At 40.9% G+C, this 19,228-nt stretch overlaps 1 long non-coding RNA gene across 1 annotated transcript in view; it reads right to left on the bottom strand.

Annotated features, from left to right (window-relative positions):
* Window positions 1-837: 837 nt before the first annotated feature.
* The window catches only part of LOC144381247 (uncharacterized), a 72,331-nt gene continuing 53,940 nt past the window's right edge, over window positions 838-19,228 (bottom strand). Inside the window, exon 4 of the long non-coding RNA XR_013446134.1 lies at window positions 838-4,517. This is a non-coding gene — a long non-coding RNA (uncharacterized LOC144381247). The remainder of the gene's footprint in view (window positions 4,518-19,228) is intronic.

The following is a 19,228-nucleotide window of genomic DNA, read 5'->3' as shown; positions in this document are numbered from 1 at the left end:
ACCAAGGGGAGGATGCAAATTTGCCCAAGATGGCAGGAAGATGTTTGTCCTTTCCTCAACTTTCCCCCAACACCTTAGAGAAATTGAGTTCTTAGAAGGAAGCAGAGAGCAGGACATCTTTACTATAGGTTTTTGCTTTGTGGTTACCATAAGGCTTACATATAACAACTTACAATAGTCTATTTTATGTTGATAACAAGTTTGGTCCCACTGTAAAGCTCAACATTATACTCTCTTCCCAATGTTTTACGTGTTTGAGATCATATTTTGCATCTTTCTATCTCGTGTATCCCTTAACTAATTATTGTAATTATATTTTTACTACTTTTTTTCTCTCAACCTTCATACTAGCTTTATAAGAGATTAATCCCCTACCTTTACTGTATTTACCTTTCCAGTGAGATTTATTCTTTCACATGTGTTCTTGTTACTAATTAGCACCCTTACTTTTCAGCTTAAAGAAGTTCCCTTACCATCTCTTGTAAGGTCAGTTTAGTGGTGATGAAGTCCTTTGGCTTTTGCTTGTCTGGAAAACTCCATCTCTTCTTCACTTTTGAGTGATAACTGCCAAGTAGAGGATTCTTAGTTGGCAGCCTTTTTTTTTTTTTTTTCTTTTAGCACATTGACTATATCACACCACTCTCTTGTGGCCTGCAAAGTTTCTGCTGAAAAATCTGTTGTTAGTCTTACAGGGGTTCCTTTGTATGTAACAAGTTTTCTCTGGCTGTTTTTAACATCCTCTGTCTTTAACTTTTGACATTTTAATTATGAGTCTTCTTGTGGGTCTCTTTGGATTCATCTTATTTAAAACTCTCCGGGATTCCTGGATCTGGATGTCTGTTTCCTTCCCCAGGATAGTTTTCAGCCATCATTCCTTCAAATAAGATTTTTGCCTCTTTCCCTCTCCCTTTCCTGGGAACCCTATGATGAGAATGTTAGTCCATCTGATGTTGTCCTGTAAGTCTCTTAAGCTATTTTCACCTTTTCTCATCCTTTTAGCTTTTTGCTGCTCTGATTGGTAGAGTTCCACTGCCTTGTCTTTGAGTTGACTGATTCTTTCTTCTGCTTCATCTGGTCTGCTGTTGAACCCCTCTAGTATATTTTTCACTTCAGTTAGTGTATTCTTTAGCTCTATGACTTCTTCTCTTTGGTACTTTCTTATATTTTCCAACTTCTTCTCTTTGGTACTTTCTTATATTTTCCATCTCTTTGATGAAGTTCTCACTGTGTTCATGCTTTTGACTCCCCAGTCTGATCAGCATCTTTAAGGCCATTACTTTGAACACTTTATCACATGAATTGCTTATCTCTATTTCATTAACTTTCTTTCCCCCCTGAGGTTTTATCTTGTTCTTTCATTTGGAACATATTCCTCTATTTCTTCATCTTGTTCAGCTCTCTATGTTGGTGTCTATATGGTAGATGAATCAACCACCTCTTCCAGTCTTGGAGGAGTGGCCTTGTATAGGAGAGGTCCCTGGTTTAACCCTGCCTCAGTTCCTGGTTTTCTCTCAAACCTCTGTGCTTTTCCAAGTAGCCTACTATTATATTTTTAATAGCTCCCAGCAGTTGAGGATGTGCCAAAACTTGTCAATGTCCAAAAGGGGAGGATCTCAGCATTTAGAGTCAGGCTAACTAAAGCCAGACCCTCAGGCACCGGCTTTTTAAAGTGTGCAGATGTATATAGTCCTATAGGACTGCACGTGCAAGCCCCATTGGCCACCAGAGCCAGGGATCTGGAGGTGTCCCCTGAGCGGCAGTCACATAAATCATGAAGAATAGATAAGCTCTTTTCTGGGTGATACTGGTGAGCTGAAGCAGGTCAGAGGGAAAGCAGCAAGATGGCATCCACAGCCTATGTTCCTTGAGAGCAGTTCCATAGGCCACTAAATGTGTGCCAAACCTGAGTCCTGCCCCTCAGGCCAAAGCTCCAAGACAAGCCTCCTTCACAGAAAGACTGGAGGGTGTATCCAGGGCTGCTGTCTGTGCAGTGCCCTGGGCATGATAGCCTGCCAAGAACCATCTCTCTGATTGTCACAGGCTCTTGGGACCCAGGAATGCAAGCCCCCCTGGCCACCAGAGCCAGGCAATTAAGGGGCATCCCAGGTGGCAGCTGCAAAGACGGGCTCCAGACACAAAAAGCAGGGCATCAGAATCACGTAACGCTCCCTCCAGGGGACACTGGCACTCTGGAGCATGGCAGAGGGTGAGTATGAAGACAGCACCTGCCCTCCGGCATCTCTGGGAAGGATTACGATCCGCCCCAGGATGCGTGCCCAATCAGAAGCCTACCCCTCAGGTCACACTTCATGGAGATCAGCTAATAGGCCTCCGTCACAGAAAAACCAAGTTCCTGGGCCTGTTGCCTCTTACTGTGCACTAAGGGTGGTAGATGTTTAAGAACCGTTTCTCCGTTGGTTACAGTCCTGTGGAATTCACAAGCATGGGCCCCACTGGCAACCAAAGCCAGGCAATATAGAGGTGTCTCCTGGCAAAAGTCAGAAAAATCAGGGTGCCAGACAGGGGTAGGAGCTCCTTTCTGGGAGACATGGATTATTACAGTCCTATGGGACCAGGAACACAAGCTCTTCTGGCTCCCCTGACAGGTGATCAAGAGGCATCCCCTAGACTACTTTTTAATAGCTTTGGTTATAAGTCAGAATAAAAGCAACCTTGAACTAAGTCTAAGCTGTCCTTTTCAGTCATCTTTATACCTGGTCAGGCCTGGCCCACATATGTGCCATTCTTCCTCCTCCCTCTCCCTGGGCAGACGTTGCTAACAGATCACAGCACTCTTTCCTGCCGAGTCCAAATGTGTCCCCATAATTCTCAATACCATACTTCAGCGGCTACTGCCATCCAACCGAGTTAGCAAGAAAGTTCGAACTAACTTGCCAGCCCTAACCAAGACTGAATTTTATGCAGAAGCCAGAAATACTAAATAACTCCAAGCTAAAGGAATTAGGAAACCCAAATCCATTTGTGCTGCCACTATTTTTCAAACCCGAGAAGGCACACAATAGAGAATATGGCTATGTGTCAGCTATCCCACTTTAGATTTTGATTGTTTTCATGGCTTTCCAGTTTCGCATCTATTTTAAAGTGTCCTCTCCCTTTCCAAGGTATTTCTGACTCATTCCCTTTTCATATCCTCTTAAACATGGTAGCCATTCAGTGGCTAGATCTGGCCTCTCCACCTAAGAGCACTTCTCCTCCATTTTAGACCTTCCAACATTTAATATCCTCTCAGTGTCACCATCAATAGAGCTGTGAGTGAGCTCAACCTTTCCCTGGAAGTGGTGATTTAATGTGTGAATTATACAGTTATTAGAATGGGTGTCAGGGAAACAGTGTAATATATGTAATGTGGAGGCTGATGGGGCCCGAGAAGCTGCAACCGTCTGGATGATTTCTAGCACTTCTTTTAATGCTATGTCAGTTATTCTTATGACTAATCATTCAAAGCTGTCTATTACCTTCTAATAACAATAATAATATTTTTCACTTAACGTTGCACCTTTCACCAGAGGATTTCAAAGAGCTTTGCAAACATTCATTAGCACTTTATGAAGTGGGCAGGTAATATGTAAATACCAAGTCACATGTCCCTGAATAGCAGCCATTAATAGTTCCCTTGACACCACATTCAGGTTAGGGCAGAAACAAAATAAGACCATATAAATGAAAAGTCAGGCGTCATCATTATCGGCATTTACTGGGCATCCACAGAATCCTATCCGAGATAAGCCTCATTTTCTTGTCTCTTAGTGTGGCAGGAAAGGTGGTCTGTTTCCCTCCTCTTGCTACCTCTCCCCATACACACAAACACCTTTTCATGAGACACAGTACAGACCAATGTACACACAATCCAGAATACTGGATTCTTTCAGCCTCATAACTCTAAGAAACCCTGCTAATAGCAGACACCTTGACGGGAAAATTCTCACTGTCCTAAAGATGATCCTTACACAAGAATCCTAAATACCTTAAGCCCTATCCTCAGAACAAAATGGAATGATTGAAATGCACACCAGAGGCTAGGAAGGGGAAGCTGCCAGATTCTGGGAGTGAGGGGAGTTAGAACAAATAGTTTGGGTATGAGCAATGACCACCTGAGAAGCAAGCACAAGAGGCAGCCCTAGGAGCCAAGGTTACAGGTACCCCAGGTGAGTAGCTGGTGACAAAAGGGAGAGGAGAAGACCCCCATCCTCTACGAAATTTGGGGGAATTAGAAGATATAATTAGAAACAGAACCAAGAGCCAGTTTTGTACATTCTTCTTGACTTGTGTGTGTGTGTGTGTGTCCACCCACCAGGATGTTCGTAAGAATAGGCTAGGTTAGGCCGTGGTAATATACATCCCCCCAAATCTTCAGGCATTAACACAACAAAAATTTTGTTCACACTAAATCCATTGCAGGTCCAGGTGGCTCTTCAGGACATTTGTCCTCCATGTAGTGGCTCACTATTCCAGGCTTCAACCTTGGGTTTCTCCATCTCAACGTGATACTTCTTAGTCTACCAGGAGAAAGATGGAAAATAACACACCAGCATTTAATTGCTTTCCCCAAAAGGGACACATATCATTTTTATTCCTAGCCTATTGGCTAAAACTAGTCACATTGTTTCACCCAACAAATGGAGGGGCAGGAAAACATAGTCTTTCATATGTCTGAGGAGGGGAAGAAAATTGGAAATATTAGTGAGCATTAGTGATGTCTATCACAACCAGTAAGTACACAATGATGGTTTAGTTTGGTACCAGGGCAGCGGAATCTTCTCTAAACCTCAAAAACAACACGATTGAACATTGGACAAGAATGTTATCACACAGAGGTCCGTTTGCCTTGCCTCATGCTCTCATGCTCCGTGGGCATGATCAGTCTAAAGGTAACTAAATCCTCAACATGATACAGCCCAGATATAGCTAGGAATGGCTTTGTGTTTTATTCCTGCACTGATCTTTCTTCCAAAAATTATTCCTCTCATGCTTTTCTCTCTTATTTTTACCCAGTCATAAAGAAAGGTCTGAGTTAACATATTTCTCCTTACTCAACCCCAAATTTCCTTTACACAAAGAGTGTTTGTTCTCTGACTACAAAAACAGCATGTGAAGGGAAGAATCCATTGAGCCAATATTTCCATGCTCTCTAAGAAAGTTCTGTCCCCTCTCCTTCTTGAAATTCAAGAAAGGATGATCATTACACTGACTTATGCAATATTCATTCTTGATTACCCACCAATGCATTATCCATATTGCTTCCTAATCAATGTTGACATTATTAGGTTAGGAAGATATTTTTCACATTAACTCACTATCTCTTCTTTAAAAGAAGAGATTTTTCTCTCTTTTTTTTTTTTAAGGTTTTATTTATCAGAGAGAGAGAGAGAGAGGACAAAGCAGACTCCCCGCTGAGCAGGGAGCCTGATGCAGGGCTGGATCCCAGGATCTTGAGATCATGACCTGAGCCAAAGGCAGATGCTTAACTGACTGAGCCACCCAGGCATCCCAGAAGAGACTTTTCTTATAGAAAGTTTTTCTTAAACCAAAACAGATTTCATGTTCTCCATATCAGAAAGTGTAAGAAATACAAATGTACTAACTCCCTTTCTCCCACCCCTTTTGGGCCCCATCAAGCCTTCATTCTCACCTGGAAGCTCATTCAGAGCAAAGTCTACTGTGTCAGAAAAATGCCAAGGTGAAGAGGAAGAAAAGGAGAACTCCTCCTGTCACAACTGATTTCCCAGCAACCTTTCATTTGAATTCTTCCTAATGGTAGACAGAATAGATTTGACAGGTACAAGACTAAAAAGGCAGGGGACAGTTCCCATACTACTTCTCATCTATGTGACTTTGGGGAACTTAATCTTTTGGTTAATCTGTTTACATATCTGTAGAAATGAAAGAATAATACTGCTGACATAATATTGTCATAAGGAATAAATGAAATTATATATATATATATATATATATATATATATATATATATATACGTGTGTGTATATATGTATGTGTGTGTGTATATATATATATGAGACGGAACAAAGAAGGTAATAAAATTTATCTTCCCTTCCTGAAAAGTTTGCTCCATCTACCCCTCCATCTCCTTTTCTCAATTTCTCTGTCTCTGTCTCTCTCTCTCTCTCCATTCCTAACCTTTCCTGAGGCAAATATTGAAACACCCATAATGAATTTCCTTTCCCCAAGGCCTAATCCCACTAGGCCTTTAAGACAAATCTCCATTAGACCTTGGCCAGGTGAAATTCCATTAGGCCTTAAGCAAAGGAACACATCTCTCATTATATATATTAGGAGGCATCAAGAGAGGAGAACTGCTGATAACAAATCTATATATGTACTATTCATTATTCCTCAATACAAGCACATGTGCAGTGGCCCTTTAGCATATCTTCCTGAAGAAAAATGGTATTAATATTAATGTTCTTTCAACTTGAAGGAAAAAGATTGCATAATAGACAGCTAAGGGGTTTCAGGTGCCACATACAGAGGGTAACAAGTTAAATCCTTTTTGAGGAACTCCTATCCTCAGATTTACACACTCTTATTAAAGTACCTCCCTCGTGCTTCCTCCTCATGAATCTCAACCTATCTTTTGCGAAACCTCAGCTCTCCTTTTGGAGTTTGTCCTCAGTTGCAAATCAGTCTCCTCCCACACCCCAATCCAAGGTATGTTTCTCCAAGTCTGAGTAGTTAAGTGTATAACAACACCCTGACCAGGGTTTCAGCCGGAGGATTAGTAGGGACAGGCTCCCAGCTGCATAGCCCTGCTCAGCATCGGGAGGACACAGACCTGCCAAAGTGAATCAATTCCTTACTTCCCGCTCCATCAGTGTAAACTGAGGTCACATCTATTTATTCTCCCCAATTTTATAGCTAATAATAGTTGGGCTAAACAGACACATCCTCCAAAGGCAGAGAATTCTCATTCATTCATTCTACAAATATTTACTGGGCACCTATGTGTGCCAGGAACTCTCCTAGACTTAGAGAACAGTCGCTTCTCCCATGAAGCTTGTGTTCTAGTAGAGAGGTGTGGTGGATAACTTCTGTTTGCCCTACTAGATCCTCTCTCCCCTCTTTCCAAGCCAACTTTATGCCTTGGAGACTGACTTTTATAGATTGCATCAATTGGTAGTCTTGCCCTTCAGCTTCTGGTTAAATTAGGCCAATGAGGAGGAGCACCAGCAGAAGTCTGGATGGAAGCAGGAAAGTAAGGTCTGAGTGTTTCTTTCCCCTGACACCCTGTCTGCTGGGCCAAAGTCCTGCCAAATGGCCTCTCCAGTAAACGACAGCTCCTCTGTCCAGGTTCAAGGAGCTAGTCCCAGCCCCTACCCCATTCAGGTCTTGGGGTGTTAACAGTTTTCTATTATTTTTGCTATAAGATAGGAGTGCTACCATCACTTGTTCGTTTCCCTTTACTTAAATCTTTGTAAATGATCCTTTTATTCAACTCTCTTCAACTGTTCCATGTGAACGGGATGTTTTCTGTGGGACCTCACTGATGCAGAGAAACACACAATCAAAATGATTCCTGATACTGGCTTATACAACCTAGATGATTGTAAAAGGAGATAGGGTGGGGGTGGAAAGGCATTATACAGAGTAGTCAGGAAGGGCTCTGTGAGTAGGTGACCTGACTAATGAACAGAGTTCAGCAGTGCTCTGGGACAGAGACTTCCAGACAAAGGGAAAAGCATGTGCAAAAGATCCAAAGCAGGAATGTGCTCTGTATATTCAAGGAAGGAAAATGAGGCCAGTGTAGTGAAGGTGGAGGAGTGTGATCATGATGGGATGGAGAAGCAGGCAAGGGCCAGATCAGGTGGAGCCCCGAGCCATGGTAAGTTTAGATTCCATTGTAAGTACAATCAAATGACATTAAAGGGGTTTAAACAGGAGGGTGGCATAATCAGAGTTACATCTTTGACAGAATTCCCTCAGCCTGATCTGTGAGAACAGGTTCTTGGGGACATGGGAGAAAGCAAGAAGATCCACTTGAAGTCTCCAGCAGCAGTTCAGAGGGGAGGTGATGGTGAACCTGGAGTAGAGTGATGGTGGTGGAGATGAACAGTGAACAGTGTTGGGATGTAATACGTTTTGGAGGAAGAACTCACAGGACTTACCAGTGAATGAGATGTCAACAGTGAAGAAAAAGGGAATCAAGGATGACCAGGAGGTTTGGGGCCGAAGCCACTTTGTACGTGATAGTGCCATTTACGGAGATGGTGAAGACTGGGGGCCGAGGGAGAGGGGCGATTTAGATAAGACATGCAAATGGAGATGTCAGGCTAAGAGATATAAGTGTTGGTGTCATCAGCATATAGAGGGGGATTTAGCACAGAGGGGCTGGACAGGCTGACTGAGGGAGGGGATGCAGTTCATCAGCACCATCTGAACCTGGAGAGATGAAGAGAAATCATTTTCTAACTGCTCATAAATTTCAAGGTGCTGCTCTCTCAATAGCATCACTGTGTTACATTAATATGCAGAACAATGTTTAGTTTCTTCCCTTCATTTTCTATTTCCAAATTGTGTATGTTCAGGCCTGCAGAAAATCAGAGGCCCAGCTATGAGCCCTATATTTTCAATAACTGTCCCTTAGAAATGCAAAGAGGTCTTGAGCTCATAGGGATGACCTGATTAATTTTTTTTCTATGGACTCTCTCCACAGTTTCTGTCTGGGGGAAAGGGAGGGATGGCTCTATTCATTCTTGTATTTGGCAAACATTTACTGATTGCCTATGATGGGTCAGTGTCTAAGGGCTGAGGTTAGCAGAAAACAGGGAAGAAAACAAAAAATTCTCTGCCTTTACAGCACTTACCTTCTAGTGGGAGTAGACAGAAAATAAACAATGAATATAATTTTTAAATTAAATGGTAGAACATCTTACAAACTGGTAACAGCTATGGAAAAACTAGATCAGAATAAGGGGCATTCAGAGCATGGAGGTGGGTTCTGATTCTAAATAGGGAGGTTGGGGGGTCTCCTTGGGTAGGTGATATTAGAGCAGTGACTTGGAGGTGAAGAATTAGCTAAGCAGATTAGGGGATAGCGTTCCAGGTAGAGGAAACAGTAAAGGTCTAAGTCAGCAATGAGGCTAGCATGTGGGAGGAACACCAAAGAGGCCCGTGTGACTTAGGTAGTCATGCCTAGAATGCCCTTCCTTTCCAACACCCAGTGGGTACCGCTTGTCCTTCAAAATGCTATTCAAATCCTATCTCCTCCACAAAGCTTTCCCCAGAGCCCACAGTTCACACTAATCATCTCCTCTCCAGAAGACCTCAGTACCCACAATTGAGATCACACAGCTTAGAAGTTGTTTGCAAACAGCTTTATTAATTTTGCTTCCACAAGTAAACTCTGGAGCTTTCTGAATTCAGGGGACCATTCTTTGTACTCTTTAAGTCATTCATGGCACATGATAAGTAAATAATAAATATGTTTTGATTTATTGACTAAATGAGCAATTCTTAAATCATTTATATTTGATTCTGAAATGCAGGCACATAAATATGCATACACATATGCCTAGAATCTTCTCCCTGTCTAGTACTGACCCCTTTCCAGGATCTGGCTTTAATATCAAAAGGTTGGGAACCAAGATAGACAGGAGGGATGGAAGAGTGAGGAAGCTTCAGGCAATAATGACTTGTCTGAAAAATGAATGCTTGAGCTACAGAATTCAAGAATAGATTTTAAAAACAGTACAGGGCAGGGACGCCTGGGTGGCTCAGTCGGTTAAGCGTCTGCCTTTGGCTCAGGTCATGATCCCAGGGTCCTGGGATCGAGTCCCGCATCGGGCTCCCTGCTCCGTGGGGAGCCTGCTTCTCCCTCTGCCTCTGTCTCTCTCTCTGTCTCTCATGAATAAATAAATAAAATCTTTAAAAAAATAAAAATAAAAATAAAAACAGTACAAGACAAGAAGCAATAATCCTGGTGTCTGAAAGAAGAACTGAACAGTAGAGGGAAAAGGTGAAAGGGAGATTTCTGTAAATTTTCTAACTTTAAAACTTTTAACCATGTGAATGTATTATTTCTTCCAAATAAAGAGAAAAAAGAAACCGTGTAGGAGAGACTATCTTAGTAACAGTCTAGGTTGGCAAAGCTGACAAATGTTGCGCTCTTCAATGGGTTTTCCAAAGTTGAAAAGGAAAGTTGACATCCCTGGCAGTCTGCAGCATTAATTAGAAAGATGCGATTTCACTTTGCAATTAGACGTCACATTTTCCACTCGACTTGGTGCAACCCAAGAAATAACTGTGGGCAATGTTATAGGAAGAGCCCTCTTCCATCCAACCCCATGTTGTCACCCTATGCTATGGACAAGACTTCATCTCTTGTCCTCTAGGGGAGTGTTAGGGAGAACACCTGTACTTCCTCTCTGTCCTCTATCACTGGTTCCTCTCCACAGAAGAGGATAAGACTGGAAAAAGCAGAGTAGTCATGGGCACACTATCCAGGAGCCGGAGTCATTCTGGGCCATGGGGGCCAGCTATGGCCCACCCCTTTCCATTTGCACTTGGCCTCTCAGATCTGCATGTACTCAACAACATGGATAGCTGTTTCCTCTCCCAACCAGTTTCTGGCAGGCCTAGCCAGTTCTCAACCTTTCCAAATGTGGGCTGAGAATGGTTAGGTCAGGACTGGGAAAGTATCGAAGGTTCTGCTTTGGAGGAGGAGGAAAAAGGCTTTGCCACATCCTCCAGCTCCTAGTAATAAAGCTGATCATCATTTTGTTCCTTGTGTTCTCAGCTGGTTCTTAACCAATTGAAAGGGAAGGGGGATTAATTAGCACCCTCAGACTTCCAATGTAATTGAATTCTCCTGATAACAAGGCATCTTAGAGAAGTCCCTGAGATATTTCAACATTCAAACACATAAGCACCATTCTATCAAGTGATAAAGACTAGAAAGATGACTCCACAACCATTCTTCCAAGAAATGGTGGCAAATCTTATGGCTCTAATGTTTCATGTAGTAAGATTTTCAAGGAGATTTTTCCAACTAAATACTCCAGAGTCTTCATTTTAACAAATAAGAAGACTATTAAACATATATTTTAGTGCAGATGAAAATTTTCGAATTGGCATTGCATATCACCTGTGTTGAGAAGGACACAATATCACATCAGTGGTACTAACAAAAATGCAGAACTTGAAATAGGTCATAAGGAAACAACCAGACAAACCCAAATTGGGGGATGTTTTACAAAACAAGGGGCCAATATTTTTCAAAAATGTCAATGTCAAGAAATAGAAAGAAAAACCAAGGAATAAAGAAACATGGCACCTCAATACAATGAGCGATCCTGGAGTGGAAAAAACAGGTGTCAGAAAGGACACTTTTGGGACAATGGACAAGATTTGAATATGTACTGTATGTTAGATAATGGCCTTGTATCAATGTGAAACTTTCTAGATTTGGTAAGTTCATGATGTTGATGCACTTAATGTTCTGGGATAATGTTCACTGATCTCTATCATGATCTCTACAATTTACTCCCAAAGGTTCAGCAACAGATAAATAAAAGGTATTATATATCATACATCATATCATAGATATGGGTAGCTAGAGTAAAAGTGACAAAATAGTAGTAATAGGTGGATCTAGATGAACATGTCTGGCAAATCATTGTATCGGTCTTGTAACTTCTCCATAGATAGGAAACTTTTCAAATTAAAAGGTGAAATTTAAAAAAAAGATACTCCCAACAGATACCATAATTCTTACATATTCTTCAAACTTTGAGAAAGGATTAAATAAGTCTTGAGGATACCATAAGAGACAGAAAATCATTTTGTAACAAATCCCCCGTGTCTCAGTGTACTGAGCCTGTAATTCAGGTCACCTCACATGGGGATCTAACCGTCTGAGCCACTGCTTTCCAATCTGCATGTCAAAAACAGACCCAGGGTAGAAAGTGGTGGCCCATAAATTGAGACCTGCTCCAACTTTTTCCATCTGTCAGCCCTCTTCATTTCCATCCTTCTGGGCTTGCTTCCTTCCATCTTCCCCAGCCCTACTTCAGTCTGTCACTAAATTAAACAACACAACTGTGCCTTCATAAGGGCATTAAAAAAAAAATTTAAAAATTACCCTACACTCAGACTCAGCAATATCGCAGACTGTGTTTTTTAAAATATATTCACACTGCCCTCAGGCCTTTGCCAAGGAAATAGATGTGAATAAATGCACTTTATGGCAGGCCTTTTTGTAATACCATTTTTTATAAATTTCCTTGCAAAGGGTCCAAGACAAACACGCCTTATGCCAAATAGTGTTAAGGTGAGGTTTCAATGTATGATTATGACTATTTCATATAATTCATTTCCATCATAAATATCAGGTAATTTGCAATTTCTATATTGGTCACACAGCTGGGATATCTCCCCCTCCTCTTCATCAGCCCTTCCCCAAGGCGATGCAACATTTATGGGCCCTCAATATGTGTCAGGCACTGTGCTCCATAAATTATCTTATTGGATATTCATTACATTATTAAGTATATGGTATTATCTCTATCTTAAAAACAAGAAAATTGAGGCTCAAGTGTAAGTCCCTTGCCCAAAGACTCACAACCTGTTAATAGAAGAGCAGAGCCAGAACCCAAGGCTAGAGCTACCTGACTCCATATTCCAAGATCTTAACACTATTACATACCTATCTCCCAGCCTCTGCAAAGTACCACCTTGGATTCATCAGACCTCAGACCAACATAAGGCCATGCAGAGACTCCAGAATCTTGTGAAAATTTTAGGAGATGCCAAATAGGAAAACAAGGACATTCCCTACCATAGGAGGAATAAAAGACTTTTCTGTATAAATCTTCATTTTTTTTCTGAATTGCTTGAACTTCACACTCCTAGGGAAAAGAAAAGCCAATATTGCCATTTGTGGTCTTACTGAGATCTTTCTGGACAATTCAGGATGGTCTTTTGAACCAGAATCAAGTTCTTCTGCCACCCATCCAAAACTTCAAAATGCCTGTTTTGCACAGACTACACCAAAAGCTTCAGGACATAATTCACGCATAAAAAGTACAATACTGAATATGAAAATCTGAAATACACACTGCATAAGTAATGGCAGTAAAAAGCCAATGATATTTTAAAGATATTTTAAAGATTTAGTATTTATCATTGTAACATAGCTTTTATGTTTGATGTTATACAAAGCTATGAGCTCACTTCTGAATCAATGCTATTTTATTGCTTGCTGTTATATTTATGGAATGTTACTGTGAACAAAGCAGAAGAGGCCAAGTCTATTCCCAACATAACCTATAAATAATGTAAGTAAATAAACTAAGCAAATCTTCATGAAGCAATGCATTATTTACTATTCCTTGTTGCTGAAATATGAGTTTAAATTTTGGTTACATATTAATGTAAGATCTTAGCCATTTCTAGGTCTCCCTAGGGAGTCGAATCCTAAAGTTTAACTCAGAATTAACCTTGCATGCCTTCCCAACTCTGTAACTAAAAGCCACACTCCTCTCCAGAGCCAGAAGCTAGCCTATAGAAGCCATATCACCATCATAGGCTAATGATCTACAATAAGACCAACAAAATCTACATCAGCCTCATAGTGTAACTAACCCAACCGGGTGTTCTTGAGTCTTTGGCCAGTGGGGTTTTGCAAGACAAAAATCACAAGGACTTTATATCTCCAACTGTGGCCATTTTACTTTCACATATTATACTCCGAATGAGGGTAACTCAAAATTTCTTCAAGTTTCAGAGTGTTTTTAAAGATTCATTCATTTGGGGCGCCTGGGTGGCTCAGTCCTTAAGGGTCTGCCTTCAGCTCAGGTCATGATCCCAGGCTCCTGGGATCGAGCCCCGCATCGGGGGACTGCTTCTCCCTCTCCCACTCCCCCTGCTTGTGTTCCCTCTCTCGCTGTGTCTCTGTCAAATAAATAAATCTTTAAAAAAAAAAGATTCATTCATTCATTCAAAAAATATGAGTTGAGTCCTACTGCAGTGCTAGGATATCACAGTGAACAAGACAGGTAAGGGACTCTACAGAGATCACAGTCATAAGGAAGTAGAGAATTAGCTAGCAAACAAGTACACAAAGGAACAAGATAATTTCAGGAGTAAGGAAGAAAATAAAAGAATAATATAGAAAATGATGGGGTCACTTTAGAAAGGGAGGTTTAGAAAGGGAGATTAGAGAATGTTTCTATAAGGAACTGAACTGAAGCATCCTAAAGACTAGCAACTTTTATCAGAGTTTCTCCTTCTTCCTCCTCTCACCCCCTTGTTTTTGTATGTTCAGTGCCAGCTAAGGGCCACTGATCCATGAGCAAGGGGCAGTTCAAGCCGTGGAGAGAAAACATCCCAAGGTAAGCTCAGGTGGAGTCCCCTTGCAGAAAGGAGGGGAGAATAATGGTAGGCAAGTGCCAACGAGTGGACACCCATCCCTCACAGAGAGGAATGGTGCCTGGGAACATCATCCAGTGGTGAGAGATGGGTCGGTACCAGGGGGTCACAACAGAAGTAGGGTTGGAACAGCAGAGTTGCAAACCAAAGGTGCGTGCAACCATGGGCAGCTTGGGAGGACTCAGGAGGAAGGGTCTGGAGGATAGACACTATTGAGCTGAAGGCAGGATGTTCTGACCTAGGGCCAACCAGATTCCATCACCTCCTTCCTTCATTCCTCCTTCCTTCAGACCCCTGCTTGGGATCACTCACAACACACGTGGTCTCAGTTACAGCCCCAGGATGCTGGAGGTCTTACTTTCCTGACAGCATTGTCCTCATCTCCTACCATGCTTCCTGATAGACTTAATTATCTGAAATGAAAAGATCAGAAAATATCTCCAAAGGTTTCCCAATTCTGCCTCTAGACAGAATAAATGAACAAACTACCCAGGACAGAGATTAAAAGCTTAGTTAGATGACCAGGCCCTAAGCAAATTTGTGAACGGGGTGAAAGTTGCCTTTCTACCTACAATTACAGTACCCTTCACTGTGTGAGGGTAATGGGTCATCTTTTCCTCATGCCTAACACTTATTTCAAGCTGTCTGCACCTGTTTTATTAGGCTGCCCCCCCCCACCTCAGTAAAGTATCAGGTGAAAAAGACTCTAATAAATGAACTCATTCTAAATAGTCAAGGACTCAAAAACAGTTTAATGCTAACCAATTGTAATCCTTATTAAAGACTTACCCGGAGGATGAAAGTGAGATGGGGGAGGAAGAATGGATGCCATCTACCAAGGACACTAAGCCAATTAACGAAAAGGCAGGTAAGAAAAGCATGAGAAATTGATTATTTTTATTTTTTATTGACATATACATAAGAAAAGTATGCTTATCATAATTATACAGGTCAATGAAATTTTTGAAAACTGAACATGCTCATGTACTCCACACTTAGATCAAGACATTGAGCATGACAAGCACCTCCCCTCATACTCCTTCCTGTCACTCCTGCCCCCAGGGGCAACCACCTTCCTGACTTCCAACACTATTGATGAGTTTTGCCTCTGTTTTTGAAATTTATGTAAATGGAATCATGGAGTGCACTCTTTGGTGTCTGATTTCTTGTGCTTAACATTATGTTGTGAGATTCATTCATAATGTTTCATGTACTTACAATTCTTCATTATTATCGCTGTATAGTATAAGAAGTCGTCTTATAAATGTCAATATTTGACCCTCAGGACTGAATTCTAAGCATACTTAAAGGGAAAAAATATAAACTCATCCCCAGAGTAAAATTAGCTCCCTTGGCTGAAATCATTTTTATTTTGTTCATTGAGCCCTGAGCTCATAATGCATTCTCTTAGACTTTCTTATTTAATTTGAAATTTACATCTGAGCTACTCTTAACATCAGGATACAGACAAATGACTTCAAGTCACAACCCTTTCTCACTACCAGAGAAATGAAGCCAAGCTGTTCTCTTGCTCCAATTTTATTTCTTCTCTCACAAGTAACTACGCTTGAAGATACACCAAGAACGGCTGCCAACAACCCATCCTCTGGGACGCTCATCCAGCTCAGCCAGTCAGTCAATTAGTTGGCATGTGTGCATAGGTTGCAAATATCAAAAAGTGCTTGTGATCATTATTGAGGGAATTCTAAGCTTTGCAAACACACATACACACAAAGACCTGGGCTACAATGCTCTCTAATTCCCGAGAGTGTGCTTTGTCCATGCCATCAGCTTGGGTCCCCTAAGTAATTCAACCCACATCAGACACCTGGGGAATAGCAGCATTGCACCGAGAGATGCCCAGTTCTCAATGGACTGCACACCAGCTCTGGTTTTCACTAGGACAGCAGTAAAATGAAAAATGAGACAGATAGAAGTTGGTGTCAATTTGACTTTCGGTGTCATGCCAGGTCTGGCAGGAAATGGTCATGGCCGGCCAATGAAAATTTCTATTTACTCAGTATCTCAAAAACCAGAATTCCAAACAGCAGAACGTTTTGATACTTATGGCTATATGATAATGATGGTTCAGTACAAAAGCCTGTAAAGTCCTCAAAGATCTTCTAAATTGGAGGGGGGGGGATTCCCATTTGGAATAGGTTTAGTGCCCTTTGCCCATATTGAGAGGCAGTGTGGGGCAGTAGCAAGAACACCAGATGCCAAGTCAGATATGAGAGTCAGAGCTTAGCATTACCAGCGGTGAGCCTGGTGTCCTTGGAGAACTTCCAGGTCCTAGGCCTCTTCCTTTTGGAGGCTGACCCCATATAATTTCCCAGCCAAAGTGCTTTTTAATTGAACTTTTATAAATTGTTCTTACTGTCCAATGTATTTTTTTTTTTTTGGAACCCAGGTAATTTGAGTATAAAGGAAAGAAAGTGCTTGGGATTTGGGGATCTGGGATTTTAGGGTTCTTTGGGAAGGTATATTTCCTACAGTATATTTGGAAAAATATTACCTAATTACATGAGAATTGGCCCATTCTCGGGGCGCCTGGGTGGCTCAGTTGTTAAGTGTCTGCCTTCGGCTCAGGTCATGATCCCAGGGTCCTGGGATTGAGCCCCACATCGGGCTCTCTGCTCGGCGGGAAGCCTGCTTCTCCCTCTCCCACTCCCCCTGCTTGTGTTCCCTCTCTCTCTGTGTCTCTCTCTGTCAAATAAATAAAATCTTTAAAAAAAAAAAAAAAAGAATTGGCCCATTCTCAATAAGCGAGTTTTCTATTCTCAGGCAAGAAGTAACACCTATCAGACAGTTCACCTTGTGTCCACTAACTCATTTGGTCATTTTAACATTCTTAATGATTTTTAATTTTGAAGGGAACGTGTGCTCATTTTAAACAAGTGACAAAATCTAACAATATACAAACAAAAAAATATGTACCTCCCTCTTCATTTCCCTCCATCCTTGCCTTCTTCCCAGAGAAAACCAATATTAAACAGCCAGCTGAGCACTTTAAAACCTTTTTTGGTATATATAAAATATAGATACAGAAATTGGATCATATTTGTCACATAATTTTGCAGTTTCCTTTTCTTTCCTGAATTACCAACAGAGGTGGAATTCATTCTTTCAAATGGCTGCATAAAATTCCAATGTATGGATCTCTTTATTCAATAATTCTGTTGATGAAAAGTGAGGTTGTTTCTAGTTTTCTTGTTTGTTTGCCAATAAAAGCAATGCTGTAATAAATATTAGTATACATGTCCTTACATACCAGTGCTTTATGTCTATTGGCTAGAATCCCACTCACTTTGCAAGGTCAGAGCTTAAGTATATTACTCATTTTAATAAAGACTGACATATTACTTTCTTTAATCCATCCAGACTTTATTTTTTATATGATGAGGTAGGGATTATAAATTTTGTTTTCTTCCACATGGGTAGCCACTTTTGCCAGCACCTTTTATTAAATAAACCAGCCTTTTAATAAGTTGCAATACCACTTTTTTTTTTAAAAGTAGGCTCCACACCCAGCATGGAGCCCAACCTGGGGCTTGAACCCATGACCCAGAGAGATCAAGACCTGAGCTGAGATCAAGAATCAGACACTTAACCAGCTGAGGCACACGGGCACCCCACAATACCACTTTTGATACATGGTAAGTTCTCATAAACACCTGGCTGTTTTTCTGGAGTTTTTAATCTGCTTCTCTGATCTATTTATCCGATTTGATGCTCATAGCAAACAATTTTTATTACCATGGCTCTGAAGTTAGTTTTAATATCTAGTAAGTTGTCTTACTATTCCTTTGCATAATTTTCTTGACTATTTTAAGATACTTATTCTACCATTTGAACTTAATTATTTCCTTTTTTAAAAAATCCCATTAAGATTTTGAATGAAATTGCAAATATGTGTTTACTGATTTTGAAAGAACCGAAAATTTTAGTTTTAAGTCTTCCATATAGATCATTGTGTGTCTGTCCATTTATTCAATAAGTTTTTTTCATTTTTTTTAAGGAAGAGAATCTATAAAAGTATTCCTATGTATTTTAAATTTTTGTTTTATTATAAATGGAATGTTTTCTCAAAATCTATTTTAGTTGACTAACAGTAGTAAAAAGAAAAACTACAGGGGTGCCTGAGTGGCTCAGTCAGTTGAGCATCCGACTCTTGATTTCAGCTCAGGTCATGATCTCAGGGTCCTGAGATCGAGCCCTGTGTTGGGCTCCAGGCTCAGCGCAGAGTCTGCCAGTCCCTCTTCCTCTGCTCTTCCCCCTGCTCACTCGCTCTCTCAAATAAATACATAATCTTTTTTAAAAAAATTACAGATTTTATATATTTATCAAATAACCAAACACCTTACCAAAAGCTCTTATCAAATCTAGTATTTTTTTTTTTTTAGTCTCATGGGTTTGCTAAGCATCCAGCCATACTATCTCCAAACATGGCAATTTTATCTCTTCTAATATTTATACCTATTATTTACTTCTCTCATTTCATTTGCTACCACCTCCAAATCAATGTAAATAATTGTGGTCTTAGAGGGGAGCCCTATTTTGTTCCTGATTTTATTTTTTTTATAAAGATTTTGTTTATTTTACACAGAAAGAGAGTGAGAGAGCACAAGCAGGGGGAAGGGCAGAGGGAGAGGGAGAAGCAGGCTTCCCTCTGAGCAGGGAGCCCGACAGAAGGACGTGGGGCTTGATCCCAGGACCTTTGGATCATGACCTGAGCTGAAGGCAGATGCTTAACCGAATGATCCACCCAGGCATCCCTTGTTCCTGATTTTAAGCAAAATAACTTTATCATTGGATCATTTATTAT

The sequence above is a fragment of the Halichoerus grypus genome, chromosome 3 (genome assembly GCF_964656455.1).
Source record: "Halichoerus grypus chromosome 3, mHalGry1.hap1.1, whole genome shotgun sequence".
In the NCBI taxonomy this organism is placed as follows: Eukaryota; Metazoa; Chordata; class Mammalia; order Carnivora; family Phocidae; genus Halichoerus; species Halichoerus grypus.
The sequence above is the reverse complement of the archived record's forward strand: the minus strand, read 5'-3'. Positions and strand labels throughout refer to the sequence as shown.